This window comes from Schistocerca americana, chromosome 10 (assembly GCF_021461395.2).
Source record: "Schistocerca americana isolate TAMUIC-IGC-003095 chromosome 10, iqSchAmer2.1, whole genome shotgun sequence".
Classification (NCBI taxonomy): domain Eukaryota; kingdom Metazoa; phylum Arthropoda; class Insecta; order Orthoptera; family Acrididae; genus Schistocerca; species Schistocerca americana.
In genome coordinates this window covers 148841187-148866529 of record NC_060128.1, presented here as the reverse complement: position 1 = coordinate 148866529, position 25343 = coordinate 148841187, and positions in this window count along the sequence as shown.

Below are 25343 nucleotides of genomic sequence, written 5' to 3'. Positions count from 1 at the left end.
AGATCATAACTTTGCGAAAATAAAAAAAAAGTAAACTTTTCACTCGAGGGAAGACCTGAACCAAGAATCTCGTGTTCCGCAGCTGCTCACGCTAACCACGGGACCACGGCGCTCCTGAGCTCACAGTATCCTTGATGTTGCCTATCGTACGCATGGACTACTCAGTTTGTATATTCTGCTTATTTTTTCGTAGTTCCACACAACTTCTTCCTGTTTTCTCGATTGATCTGTGTTCAGTTTTTCAAGGCCTATCCACTGTGCCAACTTATAACTAAATCTGAGGGGAGTGCGATGGGGAGGTTCCATTGTCAGTTAGATCTGAGGAGAAATACTATGAAGAGATGAAGTCGGCTTTGATGAATGAATAAAAGTTCCTTAAGAAAAACAAAAATTTCCGTACTTTTTGATCAAACCTCATTTAAGCTTTGGATGAAAGACGTAATACCTCTTCCATTTCGGTAATTGCCACTACTGTTTTGTTCTTATCCTTGATCGCATTTTGCACTTTTGTGGAAACCCGAAGCAGTAAGATAAACTGTATTAATACTCTTTCTCGTTAAACGTCAGAGGCGAAACAATACACACAACGTCCATCTTGTCAAATCTGCCGTCGATCAAAATTTCTCTCAAACACGTCATTCACGCACTGCGTTTGACAAACGCGTCAAACAGCGCCGTACAGTGTCAAAAGTATGTAGCAAATATCTCTCAAATACGTCATTCACGCACTGTGTTTGACAAACGCGTCAAACAGCGCCGTACAGTGTCAGATGTACGTAGCATATTTCTCTCAAATACGTCAAACACTCACCATGTTTGACAAACCCTTCAAACATCGCCGTACAGTGTCAAATATACGTAGCAAATTTCTCTCAAACACGTCAAACACGCACTGTGTTTGACAAACACGTCAACCAGCGCGGTAAAATGTCAAATATACGTAGCAAATTTCTCTCAAACACGCACTGTGTTTCACAAACGCGTCAAACAGCGCCGTACAGTGTCAAATATACGTAGCAAATTTCTCTCAAACACGTCAAACACGCACTGTGTTAGACAAACGCGTCAAACAGCGCCGTGCAGTGTCAGATGTACGTAGCAAGTTCCTCGTCTTCGCAGACAGCAGAAATCCTTTTCCCCACCCGTCCCCTCTCGACGCTCTCCTCGCTCGTCAGCTGTTCTGTGCATCCTGACGGTGTCAGCAGACGTTTCCGCCAGCACTTCCCCCGCTACACATCCGCCGGCCACAGGCAGAATGGATAGGCAACTGGGTCAGCACCCCGGGAGACTCTCCCCCCCCCCTTCCCCCACCCACGCCCTTCACTCCTCACCCCCTCCCCCTCCCACAGCTCTCCCACCACCACCCCATTCAGAGTCGCACGTCTCCAGGGATCGATCCCAGAGCCTCACACCGCCGCCCACAGACGATGTCTGCGCCCATCGAAAGTAATGCGGTGCCCGCTCGCCACCCAGCTACACGGCTCTCGTCTCTCCTATCCACCAGGCCGCAGAATAACCACCACAATGATCAATTATTTTCGGAAAAATGGCAGTTCTTCAGGAGATTCTTTGTACACTTAAAATTTTCATTGACGCAGTCACTAAGATAGTCTTTTTGCAAAAATTTCCAATTGCAGGTTCTCGGCTGATGCTATGGCTCACTTTATTAATACACTCCTGGAAATTGAAATAAGAACACCGTGAATTCATTGTCCCAGGAAGGGGAAACTCTGTTGACACATTCCTGGGGTCAGATACATCACATGATCACACTGACAGAACCACAGGCACATAGACACAGGCAACAGAGCATGCACAATGTCGGCACTAGTACAGTGTATATCCCCCTTTCGCAGCAATGCAGGCTACTATCCTCCCATGGAGACAATCGTAGAGATGCTGGATGTAGTCCTGTGGAACGGCTTGCCATGCCATTTCCACCTGGCGCCTCAGTTGGACCAGCGTTCGTGCTGGACGTGCAGACCGCGTGAGACGACGCTTCATCCAGTCACAAACATGCTCAATGGGGGACAGATCCGGAGATCTTGCTGGCCAGGGTAGTTGACTTACACCTTCTAGAGCACGTTGGGTGGCACGGGATACATGCGGACGTGCATTGTCCTGTTGGAACAGCAAGTTCCCTTGCCGGTCTAGGAATGGTAGAACGATGGGTTCGATGACGGTTTGGATGTACCGTGCACTATTCAGTGTCCCCTCGACGATCACCAGTGGTGTACGGCCAGTGTAGGAGATCGCTCCCCACACCATGATGCCGGGTGTTGGCCCTGTGTGCCTCGGTCGTATGCAGTCCTGATTGTGGCGCTCACCTGCACGGCGCCAAACACGCATACGACCATCATTGGCACCAAGGCAGAAGCGACTCTCATCGCTGAAGACGACACGTCTCCATTCGTCCCTCCATTCACGCCTGTCGCGACACCACTGGAGGCGGGCTGCACGATGTTGGGGCGTGAGCGGAAGACGGCCTAACGGTGTGCGGGACCGTAGCCCAGCTTCATGGAGACGGTTGCGAATGGTCCTCGCCGATACCCCAGGAGCAACAGTGTCCCTAATATGCTGGGAAGTGGCGGTGCGGTCCCCTACGGCACTGCGTAGGATCCTACGGTCTTGGCGTGCATCCGTGCGTCGCTGCGGTCCGGTCCCAGGTCGACGGGCACGTGCACCTTCCGCCGACCACTGGCGACAACATCGATGTACTGTGGAGACCTCACGCCCCACGTGTTGAGCAATTCGGCGGTACGTCCACCCGGCCTCCCGCATGCCCACTATACGCCCTCGCTCAAAGTCCGTCAACTGCACATACGGTTCACGTCCACGCTGTCGCGGCATGCTACCAGTGTTAAAGACTGCGATGGAGCTCCGTATGCCACGGCAAACTGGCTGACACTGACGGCGGCGGTGCACAAATGCTGCGCAGCTAGCGCCATTCGACGGCCAACACCGCGGTTCCTGGTGTGTCCGCTGTGCCGTGCGTGTGATCATTGGTTGTACAGCCCTCTCGCAGTGTCCGGAGCAAGTATGGTGGGTCTGACACACCGGTGTCAATGTGTTCTTTTTTCCATTTCCAGGAGTGTATTTATAATACAGAGTCATATCACCAACTACAGATACATTTTCAGCAAGTGCACTAATATCTTTCATCCATAGATGAATTTTTTCATCATTACTAACTTTTCTACAGGAACGGGTACACAGAGTAAAAGGCATATTACAATAAACATAACTAGGTCTACTAGAGCTCTTCAGGTCGATTCCACAATGCCAAGTCTTGTAGGCGATGACATCTCGGTCGGCGAATGATTCCAGTCCAGGTAGCGAAGCGTTTTCACAGTGGACAATGGCGAGTGTAAACCACCCAGTGCCAGCTGCTCCGGTAGCGACATCAAGTGTGAAATTAATTCGACAACCACGAAAGAATACAGGTTCATTTAGAATAACAGACTGTGCAGTGCCATTTGTGCCAAGTTTATTTTCAAGACTGAGAATATTTATGTAGACTGGATGCGGTGGCGGCGTTGACGATACACACGTCGACGAGGCATAGTGCTTCAATGCTGTTGCAGATAGAGCTCACAGCGGAATAGTTCCGCTGGCATGCACTGCCCGCTTATATAGAGAACGGGTGATCTTGGTTACCGTCTGATCCATGGCATAGGATACCTGTACCACTTATAACACGCCAAAAGTATGGCATTCCTATGTCAAATATAATTTGTGATGTCAGTTTCACAAAAACTTCAGTACAATCTTCTTGGTTTACAAGCCGCGTTACTTCAAACAAAACACTTGAGCTTTCGATAGCTGTCTTTGCCTTTGTCGTCAGGAGTTAAGGTCACCGACTACCGCCACTTGGGCTGTGTTGTTCTTATATACTTGTAGATGCTACGGCAGTGTCTGGAACCTTCCAGAGAGGACTGGGATGATGCATGCGTAAATAATACACTCAGTCTTTCGATAGCTGTCTCCGCCATCATCATTGAAACGCCAGCTAAATCACGCAGGGCTAACAGGTAATTAATATTGTAGAAAGGGCCAAGGGAGTTGCAGTCGGATTCATTTCACAATTGTAATTTATCATCATTTAGTTCCCAAATACACTTTTGAAAGAATTAAATTTGCTTCGCGGCTGAAGGCCTCCAAACAAATGCTTTAGAATAAGTTCAATTTTGAAAAGACATGACACACAGTTAAAATTACGAGTAAGATAAATCGTATACATGTATGAGATCAGCATGCGGAGCGGCTGAAGGCCTCCGGATTAAATCTTCAAAATTCCATATAAACTGGGTGATCACAAAGTCAGTATAAATGTGAATACTGAATAAATCACGGAATAATGTAGATAGAGAGGTACAAATTGACATACATGCTTGGAATGATATGGGGTTTTATTAGAACAAAAAAAAAAAAAAAATACAAAAGTTCGGAAATGTCCGACAGATGGCGTTTCATCTGATGAGAATAGCAATAATTAAAGTAACAAAGTAAGACAAAGCAAAGATGATGTTCTTTACAGAAAATGCTCAATATTTCCACCATCATTCCTCAACAATAGCTGTAGTCCAGGAATAATGTTGTGAACAGCACTGTAAAGCATGCCCGGAGTTATGGTGAGGCATTGGCGCCGGATGTTGTCTTTCAGCATCCCTAGAGATGTCGGTCGATCCGATACACTTGCGACTTCAGGTAAGCCCAAAGCCAATAATCGCACGGACTGAGGTCTGGGGACCTGGGAGGCCAAGCATGACGAAAGTGGCGGCTGAGCACACGATCACCACCAAACGACGCGCGCAAGAGATCTTTCACGCGTCTAGCAATATTTTTTTTTTTTTGGTTCTAATAAAACCCCATGTCATTCCAACATGTGTGTCAATTTTTACCTCTCTATCTATATTATTCCGTGGTTTATTAAGTTTTCAAATTTATACTGACTTTTTGATCACCTGGTACTATGTTTATTTCTGAAGGCAGAAGGCCATAGTGTTTTAAGATTCTAACAAGGCTGATATCCCACAAGGGGCACAGAAAGAGATAAACAAACGCAATAAGATGGCTGAAGGCCGCAAAGTTAAATTCTGCAAATTAAGTTAGAACTAATTAAACCTAACTAACCTAAGGACATCACACACATCCACGCCCGAGGCAGGATTGGAACATGCGACCGTAGCGGTCACGCGGTTCCAGACTGTAGCGCCTAGAACCGCACGGCCACACCGGTCGGTTGTAAATTAAGGAAATGTATATATTGCAACAATCGGTAAAACAATACATTAAGTGTAAAAATTTCCTTTCTGCAACACCAACGGCGGAAAGCCCACAATAATTTGTAAAATCTTTCAGAGGAAATTACAATTACCTTTCAGGAGCAGAAGGCGCTAATGTTTGGACTTGAAGGGAACTCTGAGAACATGTTTTCACGGCTGAAGGCTCACAACTAACCTTGCCAAATTGAAAACATAAAATACAGTTAAATTACAACAACATTAAGACTGCCAAAAGGGTAATTAGGAGACCGGCAGTCAGTAGTCTCCAGTGGATCGGTCTGCCCTCGTTCACTTAGGCGAGACAGGTGGTGAGTCCAACTACACTTAAATCGTGCGAACCCAACTAAGGGACAGTCACGGACCGACCGACCAACCGCTTGCTCGGAGAACACGAGAATTCAAGGCATCCCAAAAAAATTAGAAGTATCACTATCCCCAAACAAACTCGTATGCGAACTGAGCTATCAAACCTACACACCATGTTGGGCAGCAACAAGAGGTGAGGAAAAGACACTGCCTAAAAACTACGTTAGCGGCCAGGGTAGGTAACCAGAACACTAACGGCTACAAGGCAGAATATTCCGCTGGTGCACTTGACTATGGGTAAATTAATTTGATCAATTCCACCTGACGGCGGCTATTTGGAACACTTCACTCGTTGTTGCTCACAGGGAAACCTCCACAACAGCAACGCCGGAACCAACAACGTAATGCTCAAAACCACTCAACCTGCACGTCCTGGGTCGGCGAGCAACGATGCTCGTACCGATCGGACAGCTCCAAACTCCGACACTGCGCAGAGACCGCCAGCGGACCCAGTCGACTGCGCCTCACGGAGATGTGCTCGGACCAACCGACCGACCAACAGTCCACCAAAGGTCAGGCCCGGCTGAAGTGGTGCGTGGCGACAACGGTCGGGCGGGCGATGTCCACGCAGGGCTGACTGCTGCTGCAAGCCGGCGACTGGCTGGCCCGGGCTGCGTTCCAGACACCTTGCAACTGCCGCCGTGAACTCTCCTCCACGCACGTTCCGACTCAGTCCACGATGATGACAACCGGGAAGTCATAGCAGCCGAGCAAAGGTCCTGTCAGATGGGATATATTGATACCAGCTACTAGCGCCGATGACGGTCAGGCAAAACAGCAACTCAGTAACGCCAGTAATTTAAATCAACGTGGTGAGATGGAAATACGTTAAGACAGGGTGTAAAATACCAAATGGTGGGACGGCGAGCCACGCACGGCTCAATCATCGTGAGATAATGTGGTGTCACCGCCAGACACCACACTTGCTAGGTGGTAGCCTTTTAAATCGGCCGCGGTCCACTAGTATACGTCGGACCCGCGTGTCGCCACTGTCAGTGATTGCAGACCGAGCGCCACCACACGGCAGGTCGAGAGACTTCCTAGCACTCGCCAGTTGTACAGCCGACGTTGCTAGCCATGGTTCACTGACAAATTACGCTCTCATTTGCCGAGACGATAGTTAGCATAGCCTTCAGCTACGTCATCTGCTACGACCTAGCAAGGCGCCATTATCAATAGAGATTTAACTTGTGATGCCTGTACCGTCAGACCACATGTTCACCAATTATGGATTAAAGTTAAGTATTACATCAACTACGTACTTTATTTGCTACTAAAAATTCCCTTAACTGTTCCAGACCTTACGCCAGTCTGCGTGAGCTTAACGCGTGCCTTTCGGCTTCCTCCAAACCCCGTGAATTGGCTCCTGCCAATTCACAACAGATAAAATCACTCACTACCTTGGGTGACAGTGTTATGCTTATTAAGATGCAGTGGGAACCTGTCAGAGAGGGCTGGGAAGCTGCATGTGCAGAGGTCAAGTTGGGCAGTTTCTAGCACCTTCGTTTCACAGTGGGACTGGATACCGCAGGTGTTACGAGTGACAGCCGTCTCTGACAGGCAACAAGTAACTATTTCAAACGAGTTAAATAATTATTAACTTCACATTTAAATGCACGTACACACACGACAACACACGACGAGGTTAAGACTGTAAATAGGCTGTTTATGTTTTTATGTTGGTAATATGTACGTAGGCTGTTTAGGTTTTTATGTTAGTAACGCCACGTAGTGCTCTGTATGAAAATCACTGACTGCGCTGTGCAGTCTGTGGCTGGCTGGACTCATTTTTGGAATATTCGCTAGTGTAGTGCTGGGCGATTGGATGTGAACAGCGCGTAGCGTTGCGCAGTTGGAGGTGAGCCGCCAGCAGTGGTGGATCTGGGGAGAGAAATGGCAGAGTTTTGAGAGGTTACTGTAAGCGGACGATCTGGACGTGTGTCCGCTAGAAAAAGAAAATTTGTAAAGTTGGATTATATATATAACTACTGGCCATTAAAATTGCTACACCAAGAAGAAATGCAGATGATAAACGGGTATTCACTCGACAAATATATTATACTAGAAAACTGACGTGATTACGTTTTACGCATTTCGGGTGCATAGATCCTGAAAAATCGGTACCCAGAACAAGCACCTCTGGCCGTAATAGCGGCCTTGATACGCCTGGGCACTGAGTCAAATAGAGCTTGGGTGGCGTGTACAGGTACAGCTGCCCATGCAGCTACAACACGATACCACAGTTCATAAAGAGTAGTGACTGGCGTATTGTGACGAGCCAGTTGTTCGGCCACCATTGACCAGACGTTTTCAATTGGTGAGAGATCTGGAGAATGTGCTGGCCAGGGCAGCAATCGAACATTTTCTGTATCCAGAAAGACCCGTACAGGACCTGCAACATGCGGTCGTGCATTCTCCTGCTAAAATGTAGGGTTTCGCAGGGATCGAATGAAGGGTAGAGACACGGGTCGTAACACATCTGAAATGTAACGTCTACTGTTCAAAGTGCCGTCAATACGAACAAGAGGTGACCGAGACGTGTAACCAATGGCACCCCATACCAACACGCCGGGTAATACGCCAGTATGGCGATGACGAATACACGCTTCCAATTTGCGTTCACCGCGATGTCGCCAAACACGGATGCGACCATGATGATGCTGTAAACAGAACAAGGATTCATCCAAAAAAATGACGTTTTGCCATTCGTGCACCCAGGTTCGTCGTTGAGTACACCATCGCAGGCGCTCCTGTCTGTGATGCAGCGTCAAGGGTAACCGCAGCCACGGTCTCCGAGCTGATAGTCCATGCTGCTGCAAACGTCGTCGAACTGTTCGTGCAGATGGTTGTTGTCTTGCAAACGTCCCCATCTGTTGACTCAGGGATGGAGACGTGTCTGCACGATCCGTTACAGCCATGCGGATAAGATGCCTGTCATCTCGACTGCTAGTGATACTAGGCCGTTGGGACCCAGCACGGTGTTCCGTATTATCCTCCTGAACCCACCGATTCCATATTCTGCTAACATTGGATCTCGACCAACGCGAGTAGCAATGTCGCGATACAATAAACCGCAATCGCGATAGGCTACAATCCGACCTATATCAAAGTCGCAAACGTGATGGTACGCATTTCTCCTCCTTACACGAGGCATCACAACAACGTTTCACCATGCAACACCGGTCAACTGCTGTTTGTGTATGATACATCGGTGGGAAACTTTCCTCATGTCAGCACGTTGTAGGTGTCGCCACCGGCGCCAACCTTGTGTCAATGCTCTGAAAAGCTAATAATTTGCATAACACAGCATCTTCTTCCTGTCGGTTAAATTTCGCGTGTCTAGCACGTCATCTTCGTGATGTAGCAATTTTAATGGCCAGTAGTGTATTTACAGTACGTGTTTCATTTCGCGTTTGAATCATTAGATTCTTCGAAATAAAATTGATACACAAAAATTGTGGATAGGGCAGCTGTGTGTTCCTCACCAAAAGGACCCGAATCTGTCAGCTGATTTCAAATTCAGTTATGACGTGTCAATCATCCTTTGTTTCGAGCGCTAAATGGCAGCTCACTGCTCGTGGCGTACTTAGGATTGTCCGTATTGTAATGTGTTATACATTCTGATGAATCCCGATACCGTCTTCATCATGCCGATGACAGGGTGCGAATCGGTCTTTTTCCAGGGGAACAGTCCTTGAGAGGGGCGGAGACAAGGCGACGGCAGCTCCATTACGCTCTGGGGAATATGGATGTCCATCCGTGGATCCAGTGGATCTCGTGCAAGGCACCATGATCGTGAAGGAGTGCCGTACACTGGTTGTAGGTCACGCGCACCCCTACGTGACGATAATGTTTCCCGACGGCAGTGGCATTTTTCAGCAAGACAATGCGCCATGTCTGAAGGCCAAGAGTATGATGGAGTGGTTCGAGGAACACAGTGGCGAGTTCCAGTTGATGTGCTGGGCCCCTAACTCCCCCGATCCGGACCAGAGCTAAGACATCTGGGATGTGATTGGACGTTGCCTCAGAACTCATCGTCCCCAACCCAGAATTTACGGGAATTAGGTGACTTGAGTGTACAAGCGGTGCCAACTCCCTCCAGCGACCTACTAAAGTCTCAATGCTTCCATGCCAGGACGCGTCGCCGCTTTTATCTGTGCCACAGTTGGACATACCGTCTATTGGGTAGGCGGTCATAATGTTGTGGTTGATTAGTATAAATATAAAGCATAGTACGCTTTGCTTTCTCGAGAGATCTCTCAACATGACAGATTCTACAGAACGAGTCCAGACTGTTTCTGCTATGTTGAGCAACTACACTCATGCTCATAAATTAAGGATAATGCTGATACATGGTGAAACAGGGCTCTAGTGGGCGGTTTGCGGGTTTAAATCACCTCGGGGTATGACCATGCGGTGCATGTGACCTGCGGTCGTCGCACGGTGGCGCTGGCAGCAGTCCACATACGCAGAGGTGTGTTGGTGCACGTCAGAGTACGGTGCAGCGAGTAAGTGTGGAGACGTTTTCAGACGAGCTAATGGTGACTGTGTGTTGAAAATGCCTCAAAGAACACATATTGATGACGTTGTGAGGGGTAGAATACTAGGGTGACTGCAGGCTGGTCAAACACAGCAGGTCGTAGCACGGGTCCTCTGTGTGCCACGAAGTGTGATCTCAAGATTATGGCAACGATTCCACCAGGGAAGAAACGTGTGCAGGCGCTACAGTACGGTACGTACACAGTGTACAACACCACGAGAAGACCGATATCTCACCATCAGTGCCCGCAGACGGCCACGGAGTACTGCAGGTAGCCTTGCTCAGGACCTTACCGCAGCCACTGGAACAGTTGTCTCCAGACACACAATGAACTCGCTGTCTGGTCTCCTCCCCCAGACAACCCAAACCCCAAACGAAACCGCTCTAAACGTCGATATGCAGCAATATGCAGGAGGATTTTGGAACATATATTGTGTTCGAACATTAAGAATTACCTCGAAGAAAACTTGTATTGGCACACAGCCAACATGGGTTTAGAAAACATCGTTCCTGTGAAACACAAGTAGCTCTTTATTCACACGAAGTGTTGAGTACTATTGGCTAGGGATTTCAGATCGATTCCGTTTTTCTGGATTTCCGGAAGGCTTTTGACTCTGTACCACACAAGCGGCTAATAGTGAAATTGCGTGCTTATGTAAAATCGTCTTAGTTATGTGATTGCATTTGTGATTTCCTGTCAGGGAGGACACAGTTCGTAGTAATTGACGTAAAGTCATCGACAAAACAGGAGTGATTTCTAGCCTTCCTCAAGGTAGTGTTATAGGCCCTCTGCTGTTCCTTATCTATATTAATGATTTGGGAGACAATCTGAGCAGCCGTCTTCGGATGTTTGCAGATGACGCTGTCGTTTATCGACTAATAAAGTCATCAGAATACCAAAGCAAACTGCAAAACGATTTAGTAAAGATATCTGACTGGTGCGAAAAGCAGCAGTTGACCTCAAATAACGAAAAGTGTGAGGTCATCCACAAGAGTGCTAAAAGAAACTCGCTAAACTTCGGTTACACGATAAATTAGTCTAATCTAAAAGCCGTATAGTCAACTAAAAACCTAGGTATTACATTTACGAACAACTTAAATTGGAAGGAACACATGGAAAATTTTGTGGAGGAAGGCTAACCAAAGACTGCGTTTTATTGGCAGGACACTTAGAAAATGTAACAGACCTACTAAGGAGACTGCCTACACTACGCTTGTCCGTCTTCTTTTAGAATACTGTTGCGCTATGTGGGATCCTTACCAGACAGGACTGACGAAGTACATCGAAAAAGTTCAAAGAAAGGCAGCACGTTTTGTATTATCGCGAAATATGGGAGAGAGTGTCATAGAAATGATACAGGATTTGGGCTGGAAATCTTTAAAAGAAAGTCCTTTTTCGTTGCGACGGAATCTTGTCACCAAATTCTAAACACCAACTTTGTCCTCCGAATGCGAAAATATTTTGTTGACACCGACCTACATAGGGAGGAACGATCACCACGATAAAATAAGGGAATCGGAGCTCGTCCGGAAAGATATAGGTGTTCATTCTTTCCGCGCGCTATACGAGATTGGGATAATAGAGAATTGTGAAGGTGGTTCGATGAACCCTCTACCAGGCACTTAAATCTGATTTGCAGGGTATCCATGTAGATGTAGGTATAGAAGAGCTTTAAAACCTTGTTGAAAACATTTCATTCCTTTAAAAAACACGTTTTCTTCAATATTTCGGTTTATACGAGCTGTAGATGGATTAAACATGTTACAGAATTACCTGCCCCCGTCGTACGTATCCTTATATCCAAAACCTCGTTTCTGTTCCACGAAATGAAAGGGGTGTACGTTTTACGTGGTCCTTCTTGTGTAGCCCACGAGTTGTGAGAGTCTTGTCCGGCAGGAGATATGAAGACCTAAGCAAAGCCTGTACCGGAGTGAATATGCAAATAAACTCGACATATGGTGCGAAAAAGAGAAGCGCTCAGAGTCCGAAACTAGTCAAAGCAGAGGGGAAGAGGCGTATGAATATTTTGAGAGAACCGCACTCCATCAAAGCCGGGAACATCAGGAGTCGTGTGCTGTGAGTGCTCGCTTTGACCGGCAATGGCATCCGAGGGCCGAAGTAATTAACACTCGAGTTTCGTCTTACAGGCAGCCGCTGAAGAGCCACTGGTGCAGGGAGCGTAAGATGGGCAGTGGCCGCGATGTTATTCTGTCTGTAAATTGAACAAATAGTAAAGGCAACCAAGGACAAATTTAGAAAGGAAGTTGTGAGAGACAAAATAAAAAAATAAAAAATAGAAGTTTGTAGCTGTCTCAATTCTGTCACAGATGGTCTCTGAGGTTCAGCAAAACGGAATGGATGATATTTTGAAAACACATGTGCCCTCGGAGTATTTGGCAGAGGTATGTCTGAATCTGTACATTGAGCAAGCAGTAAAGGAAACAAAAGAAAAATTCGGGGTAGGTATTAAAATCCATGGAGAAGAAATAAAAACTTTGAGGTTTGCCGCTGACATTGTAATTCTGTCAGAGACAGCAAAGGACTTGGAAGAGCAGTTGAACGGAATGGACAGTGTCTAGAAAGGTGGATATAAGATGAACATCAACAAAAGCAAAAAGAGGATAATGGGATGTAGTCGAATTAAGTCGGGTGATGCTGAGGGAATTAGATTAGGAAATGAGACACTTAAAGTAGTAAAGGAGTTTTGCTATTTGGGGAGCAAAATAACTGATGATGGTCGAAGTAGAGAGGATATAAAATGTAGACTGGCAATGGCAAGGAAAGCGTTTCTGAAGAAGAAAAAATTGTAATATCGAGTATAGATTTAAATGTCAGGAAGTCGTTTCTAAAAGTATTTGTATGGAGTGTTGCCATGTATGGAAGTGAAACGTGGACGATAAATAGTTTGGACAAGAAGAGAATAGAAGCTTTCGAAATGTGGTGCTACAGAAGAATGCTGAAGATTAGATGGGTATATCACATAACTAATGAGGAGGTATTAAATAGAATTGGGGAGAAGTGGAGCTTGTGGCACTACTTGACTAGAATAAGGGATCGGTTGGTAGGACATGTTCTGAGACATCGAGGGATCACCAATTTAGTATTGGAGGGTAAAAATCGTAGAGGGAGACCAAGAGATGAATACACTAAGCAGATTCAGAAGGATGTAGGCTGCAGTAGGTTCTGGGTGATGAAGAAGCTTGCACAGGATAGAGTAGCATAGAGAGCTGCATCAAACCAGTCTCAGGACTGAAGACCACAACAACAACAACATGGGCATTATCATTTTCCGTTCGTTCTAAAATTGAGGTTGAACATAATGTTGCACTGGGGACACGCCCATCTGTCAGTTTGAAGTGCTGCTTTGTGAAGTGATGCTTTATTTTGTCCTTCCATTTTCTCTGTCGTTAGTTACGGGTCGTTAACACAGGTGTATTCTAGTAGGCACTGACGTACAGGCATGTCTAGAAGGGTGTGGTTCGAATGCAAACAAAGATCTGAGAATATATGATTTCGGAATTTCATATGCATGTGGTTTTGTAGTTATTGTGTGTCGTTTTGTTTCTGTGTGTGTGTTTCCTGTGCTATAAATGCCGAGAGTAAAGAAATTTAGCCCCAAACGAAAGTTTTGTGGCAACCAGTTCCAAACAGAACCGAATAATACACATCAGAAGCTTCCAAAGACGCCCACGGAAACTGTGTCCACAGGCAGTGCTTCTAGACGTAAACTTTCTGAATGTAATAAGAAGTCTAGTAGTATTGTGAGCAGCAATTACGACTGAAATGTTATTGTGAACCTAAATATGCTGTCAAGACTTTTGAAGAGTGCTGTGAAATGTTAAGTACTGCAATTGTGAAGGTAGTATTGACGTTTCTGAGGGCATTTCAGCAAGGAAGGATATTTCAAGTCGGTTAGTGATTGCCTGTAACTTGTGTAAGATGCACAGTGATACTATGACATCGCCAGTTACTGATAGTCGACGTTACAGTGTAAATATTCAGCTTGCTTATGCAATGCGATGTATTGGAAGGGGAAGGAGAGCTGCCCAGAGTTTTAGTACAGTGATGGATTTGCCTCCACCTCCACTGAGGTTTGACAGAGACATTCAATGAAAAGAGCAGCAGAAGAGGCAGTAGCCTTGCCTGAGAATGCATACATTGTAGTGGCATTTGATGGATCTTGGCAGAAGAGAGGTCATACTTCTCTGAATGGGGTTGTAACTCCCACATTTATTGAAACTGGTAAGATACTAGATTATGAATGTCTAACGAAGCACTGCAAAGGTTGTTCAAGTAAATTTATTGGCACCCATATTTGTGTAAAGAACCTTGATGGCCGAAGTGGAAACATTTTTAAGAGATCAGTCGTGTTGTGAGGTATGTAGCCTACCTTGGGGATGGGGACTGTAAAGGACACACTACTGTTGTTAATGAAAGCTCATATGGGGACACTCTGATAGAAAAGCTTGAATGTGTTGGGCATGTACAAAAAAGAATGGGAGCTCTGCTGAGAAAATTATGTAAAGACTTCATTGCAAAAGAGCTGTCTGACGGCAAACACATTGGTGGTATGTGGTCCAGGTCGTCTTACAAAAAGTGAAATTGATTCTTTGACTCAATATTATGGGCTAGCAATAAGGAAAATGCAAATGAGCGTTTGGCGTCACTGGCCTTACGGGGCAGGTCCGGCGGCCTTGGTGCAGGTCTTATTACATTCGACGCCACATTGGGCGACCTGCGCGCTGGATGGGGATGAAATGATGATGAAGACAACACAACACCCAGTCCCTCAGCGGAGAAAATCCCCGACCCAGCTGGGAATCAAACCCGGGCCCATAGGATGGCAATCCGTCATGCTGACCACACAGCAATTGGGGCGGACAGCAATAAGAAGAAATGTAGGAGAGTTGGAGAACATGAGACGAGCTGTTTGGGCAAGATGGTTTCACAGAGCGTCAACAGACGAAATCCCACAGCATGGTTTCTGTCCAAAAGGGAAAGATTCGTGGCGCAAGTACTGGTTGAGAAATGCTACAGGCTTAGAATATGCCAACAAGCACTCCTTACCACTTGCTGTGATGGAGGCAATTAGGCATATATATAGGAATCTGGCAAATAAAAATCTACTTAGGAAATGTATGCATGGTCTCTCTCAGAATGCAAATGAAAGCTTCAACAGCTGTATATGGGAGAGAATACCCAAAACTGTATTTGTTGGGCTGACAGTGCTGAAGATTGATATAATGGATGCAATAATAACATTCAATGATGGTGAAATTACAAGGATCAATGTTATGCAGAAATTGAACATCCAGATGGGAAGGAATATGGCTTCAACTCTAACTGCTATTGATAAGTGGCGGGTAGCCGAAGCAGAGACAGCTGCAGAAGCTGCTACCAAGGAGTCAAGGGTAAAGAAAGGATGGAAGAGAAAGAGTGCGGGGATAAGGTTCAAATGGTTCAAATGGCTCTGAGCACTATGGGACTCAACTGCTGTGGTCATCAGTCCCCTAGAACTTAGAACTACTTAAACCTAACTAACCTAAGGACATCACACACACCCATGCCCGAGGCAGGATTCGAACCTGCGACCGTAGCGGCCTTGCGGTTCCAGACTGCAGCGCCTTTAACCGCACGGCCACTTCGGCCGGCGGGGGGATAAGGAAATAGGACAACTGGAGTATGCAGCTGGAATGTTCTAAACGAGCATAGGGGTAAGTTAATAAATCTGTAAATTGTCTTTTGCGATTTAATGAAAACTTGAATTTTCATCATTCAGGTACACTTTTTTCCTAAATGAGTTAACTCACAATAAATTATGTTAATTTCGTCTGTACTCTGACTCTTTTTTCAAGCAATCCAGTCAGTGGTTCCAGAGAAAATTGTAGCGCAGTGAAACATGTTCCGTTTTTTATACTATTATAAATGTTGTTGTCAGTACCAAAATGTAATAAATATCACAATGATTTTTTGGGAAATACTTTGACCGATGACCTAATTATGTAAGTCACATTTGCACCATGAGGGTGAAGATAATGGTAAAAATGCAGCCCAATCAGGGGTGTGCACCCTCAAAGGCTATTAGTTGCTCTAGGGAAGGGTGCTGCTTATATTATTGGCCGACGCCCTTAAATTGCCTCAGCGACTTCCGGCGACCAGTAAGGGACTATCTGTTGCCGGGGTCACCCTAAAGAACGAAGGACCGAGTTTTCGCTTCAGAGACGACCGTTGTAGTGACCTGCTCAACGACAAAATCGATGGTACCATGTGGGGGAGATTCAACGGTGACAGCAGAGGTGAAGACTTCCCAGTCTGCCTTGTCTAAATCCTATCTGGGTAGGCGTCCATGGGCATGACGCTGGGGGAGTGACATGAAGATAGGGAAGTGGTCACTACCACACAGGTCATCATCATGTGCTCTCCAGTGGGTAGATAGGAGGAGTTCTGGGCTGCAAATTCATAAATCAATTGCCGAGTAACTACCATGAGCCACACTGTAATGTGTGGTGGCCCCAGTATTTAAGAGGCAGAGATCGAGTTAGGAAAGTAAATTTTTGACCTCCCTACCTCGGCCAGTAAGCATGGCGCCACTCCACAAGGGGTTATGAGCGTTAAAATCTCCCAAAAGTAGGAAAGATTTAGGGAGCTGATCAAACAGTGGAGCCAATACGTTTAGGGGTACTGCACCATCTGGAGGAAGACATACATTGCAGACAGCTATTTCCTGCGTCGTTCTTATTCTGACAACCACAGCTTAAGGAGGAGTTTGAAGGGGCACAGGTTTATTACATACTGAGTTCAGGACATACACCCCTTAGGTTTGTGTGGCTGGGAGGGCTTCAGTGATTCAGTCTCCAGGACTGAGGATGATCGTGAAGCCCTACGATCGTCTGCTTTTGGACATTTCAGCCACTGGTGGGTGTCATCTTACCCACTAGCAGAAACCTGGGAGTGACCCAACGGGCCCCTTCCTAGTTAGAAGACTTATGCTCCAGCTGAGAAGTGGGGACTGGTGTCCCCAGTGGCTGGGGGACAGTGCTCCCAAGATAGGTGGTGCTGGAGCACACTTCAGCCACTGGTGGGTGTCATCTTACCCACTAGCAGAAACCTGGGAGTGACCCAACGGGCCCCTTCCTAGTTAGAAGACTTATGCTCCAGCTGAGAAGTGGGGACTGGTGTCCCCAGTGGCTGGGGGACACTGCTCCCAAGGTAGGTGGTGCTGGAGCATCAGGGAGGGAAGTGGCCCTCACCATCAAGGGGGCAGGTGTAGCTTTCCACCTCTGAGAGCCGACTGGAACTCGGGGATCTGATGGGGCTACAACTGTTCTCGTTTTTTTTAAATTTATTTTTTGTCATCAGTCTACTGACTGGTTTGATGCGGCCTGCCACGAGTTCCTTTCCTGTGCTAACCTCCTCATCTCAGACTAGCACTTGCACCCTACGTCCTCAATTATTTGCTTGACGTATTCCAATCTCTGTCTTCCTCTACAGTTTTTGCCCTCTACAGCTCCCTCTAGTACCATGGAAGTCATTCCCTCATGTCTTAGCAGATGTCCTATCATCCTGTCCCTTCTCCTTATCACATATTCCTTTCCTCTCCGATTCTGCGTAGAACCTCCTCATTCCTTACCTTATCAGTCCACCTAATTTTCAACATTCGTCTATAGCACCACATCTCAAATGCTTCGATTCTCTTCTGTTCCGGTTTTCCCACAGTCCATGTTTCACTACCATAAAATGCTGTACTCCAGACGTACATCCTCAGAAATTTCTTCCTCAAATTAAGGCCGGTATTTGATATTAGTAGACTTCTCTTGGCCAGAAATGCCTTTTTTGCCATAGCGAGTCTGCTTTTGATGTCCTCCTTGCTCCGTCCGTCATTGGTTATTTTACTGCCTAGGTAGCAGAATCCCTTAACTTCATTGACTTCGTGACCATCAATCCTGATGTTAAGTTTCTCGCTGTTCTCATTTCTACTACTTCTCATTACCTTCGTCTTTCTCCGATTTACTCTCAAACCATACTGTGTACTCATTAGACTGTTAATTCCGTTCAGCAGATCATTTAATTCTTCTTCACTTTCACTCAGGATAGCAATGTCATCAGCGAATCGTATCATTGATATCCTTTCATCTTGTATTTTAATTCCACTCCTGAACCTTTCTTTTATTTCCATCATTGCTTCCTCGATGTACAGATTGAAGAGTAGGGGCGAAAGGCTACAGCCTTGTCTTACACCCTTCTTAATACGAGCACATCGTTCTTGATCGTCCACTCTTATTATTCCCTCTTGGTTGTTGTACATATTGTATATGACCCGTCTCTCCCTATAGCTTACCCCTACTTTTTTCAGAATCTCGAACAGCTTGCACCATTTTATATTGTCGAACGCTTTTTCCAGGTCGACAAATCCTATGAAAGTGTCTTGATTTTTCTTTAGCCTTGCTTCCATTATTAACCGTAACGTCAGAATTGCCTCTCTCGTCCCTTTACTTTTCCTAAAGCCAAACTGATAGTCACCTAGCGCATTCTCAATTTTCTTTCCCATTCTTCTGTATATTATTCTTGTAAGCAGCGACGATGCATGAGCTGTTAAGCTGATTGTGCGATAATTCTCGCACTTGTCAGCTCTTGCCGTCTTCGGAATTGTGTGGATGATGCTTTTCCGAAAGTCAGATGGTATGTCGTCAGGCTCATATATTATACACACCAACGTGAATAGTCGTTTTGTTGCCACTTCCCCCAATGATTTTAGACATTCTGATGGAATGTTATCTATCCCTTCTGCCTTATTTGACCGTAAGTCCTCCAAAGCTCTTTTAAATTCCTATTCTAATACTGGATCTCCTATCTCTTCTAAATCGACTCCTGTTTCTTCTTCTATCACATCAGACAAATCTTCACCCTGATAGAGGCTTTCAATGTATTCTTTACACCTATCTGCTCTCTCCTCTGCATTTAACAGTGGAATTCCCGTTGCACTCTTAATGTTACCACCGTTGCTTTTAATGTCACCAAAGGTTGTTTTGACTTTCCTGTATGCTGAGTCTGTCCTTCCGACAATCATATCTTTTTCGATGTCTTCACGTTTTTCCTGCAGCCATTTCGTCTTAGCTTCCCAGCGCTTCCTATTTATTTCATTCTTCAGCGACTTGTATTTCTGTATTCCTGATTTTCCCGGAACATGTTTGTACTTCCTCCTTTCATCAATCAACTGAAGTATTTCTTCTGTTACCCATGGTTTCTTCGCAGCTACCTTCTTTGTACCTATGTTTTCCTTCCCAAATTCTGTGATGGCCCTTTTTAGAGATGTCCATTCCTCTTCAGCTGTACTGCCTACTGCGCTATTCCTTATTGCTGTATCTATAGCGTTAGAGAACTTCAAACGTATCTCGTCATTCCTTAGTACTTCCGTATCCCACTTCTTTGCGTATTGATTCTTACTGACTAATGTCTTGAACTTCAGCCTACTCTTCATCACTACTATATTGTGATCTGAGTCTATATCTGCTCCTGGGTACGCCTTACAGTCCAGTATCTGATTTCGGAATCTCTGTCTGACCATGATGTAATCTAATTGAAATCTTACCGTATCTCCCGGCCTTTTCCAAGTATAGCTCCTCCTCTTGTGATTCTTGAACAGGGTATTCGCTATTACTAGCAGAAACTTGTTACAGAACTCAATTAGTCTTTCTCGTCTTTCATTCCTCGTCCCAAGCCCATATTCTCCTGCAACCTTTTCTTCTACTCCTTCCCCTACAACTGCATTCCAGTCGCCCATGACTATTAGATTTTCGTCCCCCTTTACATACTGCATTACCCTTTCAATATCCTCATCACCAGATTTGGCTTCAATACAACGTATACGACTCATAACCGGGCGAGCGTCATCCACAGACAGCATTAACCGTCGCTGTATTGGACCGACCAATTGCAACAGGCATAGAACTCCAGCCCACAAACTGACATCCGGCATCTCTGTAACACAGTGCATTCACACTAGCATGCTTGGATTCAACATTATGGCGGTTACACCGGTTGTTAATGCAACAATACTTAAGGGGAGGTTTACTATCTTTTCGTTCAAAAAATCAATTTTTTTTAAATCGCATTTTTTTTATCCATAAAAGTGTTTAGAATCCACCCCTGGAACGGTTTTTCCGAATACGGAACGGAAATCGGCCTTTCCCCCCACCAGTTTTTTTCTTTCGGAGGACGAGTTATTATACCGGTGCTTGGGAGGAAACATACAAAATTCAAATGAAAGTTTGAACGTGTGTGTTTGGAAGTTAGCCCCCAATCATTTGCTTTCTGGTGCAAAGACTGTAGAGATTGCGACTTTCCTGGCAGTGAGCAGCTTCAACGAAGCTAAAGACCATGACAACTATGGAAGCCACCCTGGGACTCTATTCGACGCAGTTCGCCAAGCATTTGCACGACCACCGGATTCAAGCGGCCGAAAACCGCTCGTCACCGGCCGTACGAGCGGCTCTGGAGCAGCGCAGGATGGCTCAGATGGAGCAGAACGCCCTCTATGAGGAAGAGGAAGGACTAGTTTATGTGGTGTCACCGCCAGACACCACACTTGCTAGGTGGTAGCTTTTAAATCGGCCGCGGTCCGCTAGTATACGTCGGACCCGCGTGTCGCCACTATCAGTGATAGCAGACCGAGCGCCGCCACACGGCAGGTCTAGAGATACTTACTAACACTCGCCCCAGTTGTACAGCCGACGTTGCTATGAAAGGTTCACTGAGAATTACGCTCTCATTTGCCGAGACGATAGTTAGCATAGCCTTCAGCTAAGTCAATTGCTACGACCTAGCAATGCGCCATTTATCCTTTGCTATGTATCTAATGAAGCATGTACAGTAACAAGATCAATGTTCACCAATTGTGGATTAAAGTTAAGTATTCCAGCAGCTACGTACTTTTCTTTATAGCATTCATTACGTATCCTGTTTCAGACCTCATGCCAGCCTGCGTGAGTTTAAGCGCGTGCCTTTCGGTTATCCGTCACTGTGGACTGGCTGTCAGTCCACAACAGTTTATGGACCCGGAATAGCAGATTGAACGTACGTTGCATAATACTAGATTTATGTGTAGTCAAAATTGCAAACGCGTTTTTCTCGAAATGACTTTCTTTATAGCGCGGTATGGTAGATTCAAATCTACTGAACCTATTGGCACGCTACTTTTGTTTCCGACGAAGCTAACTGAATTGTCTAGGAGTTTTATCACTTTTATTCCGTTCCATCAACTATAAATATTTTTACTTGGCTAACGAAGTCGAAAAATCGATGAGAAAACCCTATTTTTTTCAAATAGCCGCCATTTTGTTTCCTATGGTCTAAATAACTTAAGCAAGGTACAACTCCTAAAGAATCTTATGTAGTTCGCTAACGTGAGCTCAATTTTGATTTCAGACGAGCCGGCTGACCTGTGACATACCGCGCGAGGAGGTCTACATTAAAATTTAGTTTCGTTCCGACGGCACTTCCGCTCTTTTTCGAGTCCGGATCCGCCACAAATTTTCACTGTCGTGATTCCATTCTATAACTGATAGCAGTCTTTATTCGCAATTGGGAATACGTTTGATACGTGACAGAGTGGGAAGTGCCCTTGTAAAGCAACCAGGATTAAATTTTTCTAATCCACGTTGTTTGAGAAATTGATTTCCCTACCTTGTTATTATTTCTCTTATTAACCTTCTTATTGCTGCCAAAGAAAAAAATATACATGGAAACATAAAAAAAACGTGAAGGATGCACCAGAGAATCGAACACAGGTCCCAGTCAGATGAGTGGCTCATTCGTTGAACGGCGTTTAGCTTATGGGTACATTCATTGAGGGACAACGGCCTTGCAGCAGTGGTAACACCGGTTCCCGGCAGATCACCGAAGTTAAGCGCTGTCGGGCTGGGCTAGCACTTGGATGGGTGACCATCCGGTCTGCCGAGCGCTGTTGGCAAGCGGGGTGCAGTCAGCCTTTGTGAGGCAAACTGAAGAGCTACTTGATTGAAAAGTAGCGGCTCCGGCCTCGGAAACTGACATACGGCCGGGAGAGCGGTGTGCTGACCACATGCCCCTTCATATCCGCATCCAGTGACGCCGGTGGGCTGAGGATGACATGGCGGCCGGTCGGTACCTTTGGGCCTTCATGGCCTGCTCGGAAGGAGTTTACATTCACTGAGGTGACAAACAGTCATCGGATAGCCGTATGTACATTCTGATGGCGGCAGTATCATGCACGCAAAGTATGAAAACGTAGTGCTTGGCCGAAGCTGTCGTTTGTACTCAGGTGACTCATATGGAAAGGCTTCCGACGTGGTTATGGCGGCACGACGGGAATCAACAGATTCTGAACGCGGAATGGATGTTGACGCTAGACGCGTGGGAGATTCATTTAGGAAATAATTACGGAATTGAACGTTCCGAGAACCACAGCGACAAGACAGACGAGAATTCCAAATTTCAGGTATTACCTCGCACCACGGAGAACGCAGTGGTCAATAGTCTTCACTTAACGACCGAGAGCAGCGCCGTTTGCGTGGAGTTGTCAGTACTAACAGACAAGCAACACCGTATGAAATAACAGCAGAAATCAATGTGGGACGTAGGACGAACGTATCCGTTAGGGCAGAGCGACGAAATTTGACATTAGTGGGCTATGGCAGCAGACGACCGACGTGAGAGCCTTTGCTAACAGCACGAAATCGAAGGCAGCACCTCTCCTGGGCTCTTGACCATATCTGTTGGACCCTAGACGACTCGAAAACCGTGGCCTGGTCAGATGTTAACCAAACGATAGCATGTCACTGGGCCACAACTGTTCGCAATTGGTTTAAAGAACATTCTGGAGAATTTGAGCGAAAGATTTTCCTACCCAGATGGCCCGCTATGAATCCCACCGAACATTTGTGGGACATAATTGAGGCCAGTTCGCGCACAGAATCCTGTGCTTCGGCAACTTTTTCGCAATTACGAACTGCTACAGAGACAGCGCGGCTTAATACTTCAGCAGGGGGATTAGAACGACTTGCTCACGCCATGTGGAGTTTGAGCACTGCGGCGAGCAAACGGAGGTACGACATGATACCAGGAGGCATCCCCTGCCTTTTCTCGCCTCAGTGTAATGTGGCAGTTGTAGAAGTTTCTTTCCTCGATTTATAGGAGAAGCATTGCAGAACGCATGTAAGATGACGAAAAATGATGTTTTAACCGTCTTTAGATTCCGTCAGTTTTAAGTCTATCGGGCATCATGAACCTAAGGGGTGGTTTTATCAAAAACATGGGCGTACTGAGCTCAAATACCTTAGCCTTTCATTGCAGGCTGTACACAAACAACCTGCCAAATATCAGCCCAATCGGTTGGGCGCGTGTGGGGTCTTTCCCTTGTGATCGTAGAACTTCCGACGGGGGGGCAGCCGCGCGAACCGTGTTAAGATGCCTAACACCGTGCGGCTACGCCGCGCGGCGGAAACCTTAAATCACGTTGCAGGTATCAGGAATCATTTTCATATTCAAATAACTGCGATCAATCTATACACGGTCAAGGATTTGTTCATGTCTTGAAATAAGACACCTTCTTTCTTTCTTTCTTTCACTGGTGCCTTATCCAGCGGTTTCTCAGGGTCGGCATGGTTAGGAACGGATTTGGCAAGGTTATTTTAAGGGGTGGCCGGATGCCCCTCCTGCCACCACCCCATACCCCCTGGGACATAAGTAGTATACGCTAGCTGTCTGCATCTAGTGTAATCCATGGAATAGTGCGGACGTGTTCTGACGCCTGCGAGTCATGTAACTGATATGGAACGTAGGGACCAGCCCAGTATTCACCTAGTGGGATGTGGAAAACCGCCTAAAAACCACATCCAGGCTGGCCGCTACACCGGGCCAACGTCGGTAATCCGTCAGGCGGATTCGATCTGGGGCCGCCACGCCTAACCGAGTCCAGGAAGCAGCGCATTAGCGCTCTCGGCTAACCCGGAGGGTCTATTGAAATAAGACATTCCTGGTTGCAAATTATGTTATCTGCCTATTGGCAGTGACATTTCTCCCATCTGGGGCATCTTCCAGTTAATCGAGGGGTGTAAAATAACGCTGTGAGGCGTAACTACATTGAAAACGAGTGGTTAGAGTAGTACAAGGCAAAGTTGCAGGCGTGTAGCCGTTTCTATAGCTGGCAACAGTCGGCCCTGCACACGCGCTAATCGATCGACCGTCATATTGAACGTACGTTGGTATTTTGACCGACTGAATGGCGAAGTTCCTGGGATGTTGGGTGGGTAGGACCACACGACAGACAATCGTCAATCGTCCCCCCCCCCCCCCCCCCCCGCTCACCCCTTCCCCATGGCCACTCTACACTTTCATCCAACAAACTGCTCCGTGTGCAGTGATGCCATGCCAATAGCCCGACAAAAATCCGTCTTTTACCATTAAGTGCGGGCGAAATATCAACAGAGTTTCCGAAGAAATTCAAAGACTGAAGAAGTTTGTGTGACATGTCGAGCGAAAACAACAGAGATCTAACAAATTAAGCACCTGTTTCATTTTCTGTAACGGATCCATAATGCTTTATGTGGCAAATAGAGTTAAAGATGTAAACTCCTGGAAATTGAAATAAGAACACCGTGAATTCATTGTCCCAGGAAGGGGAAACTTTATTGACACATTCCTGGGGTCAGATACATCACATGATCACACTGACAGAACCACAGGCACATAGACACAGGCAACACAGCATGCACAATGTCGGCACTAGTACAGTGTACATCCACCTTTCGCAGCAATGCAGGCTGCTATTCTCCCATGGAGACGATCGTAGAGATGCTGGATGTAGTCCTGTCGAACGGCTTGCCATGCCATTTCCACCTGGCGCCTCAGTTGGACCAGCGTTCGTGCTGGACGTGCAGACCGCGTGAGACGACGCTTCATCCAGTCCCAAACATGCTCAATGGGGGACAGATCCGGAGATCTTGCTGGCCAGGGTGGTTGACTTCCACCTCCTAGAGCACGTTGGGTGGCACGGGATACATGCGGACGTGCATTGTCCTGTTGGAACAGCAAGTTCCCTTGCCGGTCTAGGAATGGTAGAACGATGGGTTCGATGACGGTTTGGATGTACCGTGCGCTATTCAGTGTCCCCTCG